General features: G+C 50.5%; 1 protein-coding gene across 2 annotated transcripts in view; it reads left to right on the top strand.

Moving 5' to 3' along the window:
* Window positions 1-3,079: 3,079 nt before the first annotated feature.
* EGFR (epidermal growth factor receptor) overlaps window positions 3,080-6,000 on the top strand; it is a 143,823-nt gene continuing 140,902 nt past the window's right edge. For both annotated transcript variants that reach the window (XM_053410047.1, XM_053410046.1), the window contains exon 1: window positions 3,080-3,156. The gene's annotated coding sequence lies outside the window, so the exon portion shown is untranslated. The remainder of the gene's footprint in view (window positions 3,157-6,000) is intronic.

The raw sequence follows: 6,000 nt of genomic DNA, 5'->3' as shown, positions 1-6,000 counted from the left end.
GTTGGATGAAGCAGATGGGCCTGTCCTTGCCGCTGCTTGCCCACCAGGTTTCTCTTATGCACAGCAACCCAGGTCATGTGGGCGGGGAGGGGGTTTACAGTGATTTTTAGGAAGTCATTAGCTTGCACCAGGCATCCTATTGGGAAGCCCCTATTTTCTGAGTGCATGTTCTGGAAGTTGGGCAATAGGGGAAGTACAGGATTCCTTTTGGTGTACCGACCTTCCCGCTGCACCAAGGATTCCCTGCCCGAGCTGCTTCAGGTGTGGCGGATGTTCTCCTGGAGACACCTAGTTTGGTTGTCCTGGGGGATTTTAACATCCATGCCGACATGACCTTACAAGGGGCCGCTCGGGACTTCGTGGAAAGCATGGCCTCCATGGGGCTGTCCCTGAATATGTCTGGCTCAACCCATAGCCACGGACATGCCTTAGACTTGGTGTTTACCTCTACGGATGTTGGTGATCTAACACTAACTAAAAGCAAAACAAAAGAAGTGCCATGGTTGGATCACTTCCTGGTGCAACTGGACTTCTCTGCAACCCTTCCCCTCTGCAGGGAGGTGGGACCAATTCAGATGGTCCACATCCGCCACTTAATGGTTCCAGAGAGTGGTAGGGGATGTTTTATCCCATGCTGATGGCCTTTCAGCGGATTTCTTGGTGGCCTGCTGGAATGCGGAGTTAACCAGGGCTATCAACTGTCTGGCTCTTAAATGCCCTCTCTGACTCAATGGACCAGACATGGATTAGAGCTCAGTGTCGAGCCTACCAAGTGGCAACAGTGACGGCAAAGAGGACCTTCTTCACCCCCTCTAATGCATCTGCTGGAAACAGCAGCAGGAGGCGCTTTCAGGTGGTTTGCAATCTAACAGAACAACCTTCACCATTGGGGCCTGGCAAGGACTCCAAGATCTCCTGCAATTATTTTGCAAAGTTTTTTGCAGATAAAGTCGCTGAGATTCTGAAAGGGAAAGACTCCACTGTGCGGGCAGGGCCAGGGCAGAAGAGTGCTAGAGTCCTGTCTAGTCAAGTTGCATGGGATCAATTCCAATGTTACCTCCGAGGATGTGGACAGGCTGCTTGGACAATCCTTGCCCATCCTGGCTCATAAAAGCGAGCTGGGAAGGGCTGGGAGATGGGCTCCATGGGGTGGTGAATGCTTCCCTTTGTGAGGAAGCCTTCCCAGACCCACTGAAAGAGGCGGTCATTAAACCGCTTCTTAAAAAAACATATTGGGATCTGGCCGATATGGCCAACTATCACCCAGCCTCAAATCTTCCATTATTGGGCAAGGTAATTGAGTGGGTGGTTGCTGAACAACTCCAGGCACGCCTGGAGGATGCGGACCATTTGGATCCCTTCCAATCGGGATTCAGGTCTCATCATGGGAGTAAAACTGCCTTGGTCGCGCTGGTTGATGATCTCCGGTGGGCTAGGGACAAGGGTGAAAGCTGTTTCCAAGTTCTAATGGATCTCTCAGTGGCCTTTGATACCATCAGCCACGACATCCTTCTGGACCATCTAGAGGAGCTGGGAGACCATTATACAGTGTTTCCGCTCCTTCCTCCTGGGCTGTGTCCAGAAAGTGGTGTTGGGGGATGAGTGTTCAGACCTCACTTGTAGGGTGCCTCAGGGTTCCATCCTCTCCCCCATGCTTTTTAACATCTATATGAAGCTGCTGGGAGAGATCTTCAGGGGTTTGGGCTGGGTGTTCATCAGTTTGCAGATGATACCCAGCTCTACTTCTCTTTTAAATCAAAACGGTCTCGGTCCTGTATACCTGAAGGCGTGTCTCCACCTCCATCGTTCTGCCCGGACACTGAGGTCCAGCTCCGAGGGCCTTCTGGCGGTTCCCTCACTGCGAGAAGCCAAGTTACAGGGAACCAGGCAGAGGGCCTTCTCGGTAGTGGCACCCGCCCTGTGGAACGCCCTCCCACCAGATGTCAAGGAAATGAGCAACTACCAGACTTTTAGAAGACATCTGAAGTTTAGGGAAGTTTTAAATGTTTGCTGTTTTATTGTGTTTTCAATGTTTTGTTGGAAGCCGCCCAGAGTGGCTGGGGAGGCTTGGCCAGATAAGTAAGTAAGATAGATTATTAATTATTATTATAACTGCCCTGTGATCTTTGGATGGTGGTACATAAATTTAATAATAATGATAATAAAAGCATAAATTCTGCTTTCCAGGATGACCATGCCCAGAATGTTTAGGGAGGGAGGGAACGGGATGGTTGGGCCAAACGCACTTAGGGTGGCCTGAAAAGAAGCGGGCCGAAATGCGCAAAGTAGGATGGCCGGACTGGCCCGCCTTCGAGGCGCCCCCTCGTCTCCCCGCTCTATGACGGCGGGAGCCCTCGCTGCCTCCGGCGAGGCTTCCCACCCGCTTTCCTTCTCTCCACCATCTCCGGGGCTTGGGAAGTTGCAGGTCGGCGAGGCGGGGCGGCAGTCGCAGCAGCCGCAGATAAGGAGGACCACAGGCAGCGGCGGCGGCGGCGGGGGCAGTGCGCGTGCGCGACGCTCAGCCCAGCTCAGCCCGCCCGACTGGAATTTCTCGCCCTTCCCACCAGCGGCTGCGCTGGGCAGGTACGAAGCTCCACCTGAAGGCAGCGCGGAGCGAACCTCCCGGGCCGCCGCCAGCCGCGCTTCTTGCTCTCCCCGAGTCTCTTTCCGCTGCTCTGCCGGAATCCTCCGAGGCAGCTGCTTCAGCTCCTGGAAACGCGGCGTCGACGGACCAGGGGGAAAGTTTTGCCGGCGAGTTCCGCGCAGAGAAGGAAGGCAGCCAGGCAGGCGCGTCTTCCTCGACGCCGCGCCTCCTCGTCGCCTTCGCCGCGCGCAAAGCAGCTCCGCTGGCCGGCGCCTCCCGCACCTGGAGCGGGGCCGGCTGCCGGGAGAAGCGCCCCTGCGCCCAGTCCGGCGGCCCAAGAGCCTCTTCTCGCTCCTCCTCCTCTCGGCTGCCGGAGAGCAGCGAGCGCGGCAGGCGGCGCTCCCCTGGCATGGTCCCGGGCGGCGCCGGAGAGGCAGCCCGGCGCGCGAGGGTTCGCTGAGGAGCCACCCGGCGGGAGATGGGGCTCGGCGGGGCCAGGCGCGCGGCCGCCGCCCTCCTGGTGGGGCTGCTGGCCGGCAGCTTGTGCGGCGCCGCCGCCGACGAGAAGAAAGGTGAGCGCGGCGAGGGCGAGGCTCGCGGGGAGGGTCGGCGCTCGGCGCTGGAGTCTGGAGGCGCCTTGGCTTAGTCCGGAGGGCGCTTGGCACAGGCTCCGCGGGAGGCAGCGCCCCTGATTTTGCCCGCCCGCTGAGTTAGTATTTATTTTCCCGCGGTGCTGGCCCAGACTTGGATAATTCCACAGTTTTCACCTGGGCTAAAATACTGACTTTTGGGGCTGTGGAATTGTCTTCTGGGGTTTTGTCTGGGCTCCCTACTCCAGACTGGCTCTATGCGGTGGCGGCTTTGCATCAGATGCCTCCCAGGTTATCATAGAACATTTGCCATAATTGTTTGATAGTAGTAATAATATTTGCTAATAGTAATCCTTTTCTGGGGAGCTGAGACTGTGATGGCGATCGGTTGTTAGGTCTTGGAGGGAAAGCTCAATAGAGGTGAAAACTAGAGGTGGTACAAGTGCCACAATTTCTTCTCGGCTTCCAGGGTAACTTGCTGGCGACTTCAGACTTTTCTTAAATAACAGGACAGAGGCAGCAAGTTAGGCACACGTTCCCACTATACCCAGTGACCTCTTTGGAATGACCTTCTAAGAATGAGAGCCAACTTTGTCTGCCATTGAGGTGACATCCACCCCAATACAGAACTTGTCCCAGAATATTTCCTAGTTATTTTTCTTATTTTGTTTATATTCTAAAGTGCTGCCTAGCTTCTGAAAGGTTATGTCGTAATAAAGTTATTTGCTTTTAAGGTACCACGTGATTCTCTGGGGTTTTACAGGAAGAGACTTGGCCAAGACGAACAAATTGATAGTGGAGAGAAGTCTGTTGTTTATGTGTGGACTTTGTCAGTTTCACAAGGACCCAAATACCCTGCGAAGTGGTTCCTGCCCAGAGTTCATTATCCTTTTCCTGTAACGTGGGGAAAACCACCAGTGATTCATAGGAATGCCCAAGCCTAGCAACTAGCATTCCAGCCAGACTTGAGGTTTGCAAGTTCAGTGTGTTTGTATGCTTGGTTCCCCGTCCCAACCTTTTAAAATGACCTCTTTACTATCTGGAATAGTTAAGGAATAGTAGAAGGAATAGTTGAGACCAGTGCCTTTTCAACTCTGCTTTTCCTAAAAAGAAAAAGGGTTAGACGTTATTAATGTAAGTGGTTCCCAATCTATGATTGAAAGCCTTGTCAACCTCATAGAAACTTGCCTGGAGTTTCATCCACTCTCCCCGTCTCCCTTCACTTGGCTTAAGTTTAAGAGCTGTAAAGAAAGTGTTCTGTTGCTGCTGAAAAACCAGTTTGAAAGCTGCAGCAGGGATGGTGGGAGAGTTTTGTGGTGGTTATTTTGATCTGTAAGTGGTTTCCCCTTTCTTCTTCTTCCCTTCACTTTTGTGAAGTTTTTAGAGCAAGGAGCCAGCTTTATTTCCAGGCAAATTTACTTATTTTGGAAATCTGTCAAAAGGGGGGAAATGAAGATTTTCTTCTTTCTTTCCCCTTTTACTGCCTCTTTCCCGAGGGAAAAACCAGCAGCTAAAAAAATCTGATACATGAGCTGAGCAAAAGTAGTTTAAGCATTTCATGACGCTGGACAATAAAACTAACTTTGAAAAGGAGAAACGCCTCTCAGAGGAGCTTATTGCACAATCTTAACATCAAGAAGTTTTTCTCTCTGCTCCAAACAGCAAGTTCATACCTGTTGGTGGTGATGTAATTGGGGCAGGGCTGCCTTTTTCTTTTCAGTAAACTCCCATCTACCTTTGTGTAGTTGTGGCTAGTCTGAGTTGGGTCCTTGTAGAATAAAACTGCAAAAAATGTATACTAAAACAAAGCATTTAGCATTATGTACATATTTGATATAATGCTATTAACTGCAGACATGTTCTGCTATGGTCTATGGACTAACACATATTTTAATTAAAAAAAAACTGGTGGCAGGAATAACTTTCTTGGGTCACCAGTGTAACTGAATTTGAGCTGCAGCTTCAGTTTTTAATGTTATGGTGGGGACGCATATTGTGTTCGTTTCATCCTCAGTGTTGGATACTGTCAAGGACAAGAGCGGATGTATCTGTTTTGACTTCATCTTGTTCCCATAGTTTGTTTGAAGATTTATAAAGCAATAGTTAGAAGTATTTCACATTGTATTTTTCCAGGGTATCATAAGGGGAAAAGACAAATCCCCGCCCTTAGGAGTTTACAATCTAAATGTCAACAGTGAAGGAATCTGGTGCAGTTACATCTTCAGTTCTGGGGGATTAAGTGATAAACTGGCTTAATAGTGTTATGTTGCTATCATGGTTCCAAATACATTCCACTGAGCATGATGCCTGCTTTCTATTGGCAAATGCTAATAAGGGGCATGATCTAATATTCATTTGCTGTAGATAACAATAAGTCTGCTTCTATAAGTTTATTGGCTCCCAGTACATTTCCGGGCACAATTCAAAGTGTTGGTATAAACTCCTAAACAGCTTTGGCCCTGAATACCTCAGCCACTGTCATTCAGCCCAGACTCTGTGTGACGCGGCAGCTAAAAAAGCCAATGCAATTCTGGGCTGCATCAATAGGAGTATAGCATCTAGATCAAGGGAAGTAATAGTGCCACTGTATTCTGCTCTGGTCAGACCTCACCTGGAGTACTGTGTCCAGTTCTGGGCACCACAGTTCAAGAAAGACACTGACAAACTGGAACGTGTCCAGAGGAGGGCAGCCAAAATGGTCAAAGGCCTGGAAACGATGCCTTATGAGGAACGGCTAAGGGAGCTGGGCATGTTTAGCCTGGAGAAGAGGAGGTTAAGGGGTGATATGATAGCCATGTTCAAATATATAAAAGGATGTCACATAGA

Source organism: Podarcis raffonei, chromosome 12 (genome assembly GCF_027172205.1).
Source record: "Podarcis raffonei isolate rPodRaf1 chromosome 12, rPodRaf1.pri, whole genome shotgun sequence".
Lineage (NCBI taxonomy): Eukaryota > Metazoa > Chordata > Lepidosauria > Squamata > Lacertidae > Podarcis > Podarcis raffonei.
This window is presented reverse-complemented; position numbering and strand designations above follow the sequence as displayed.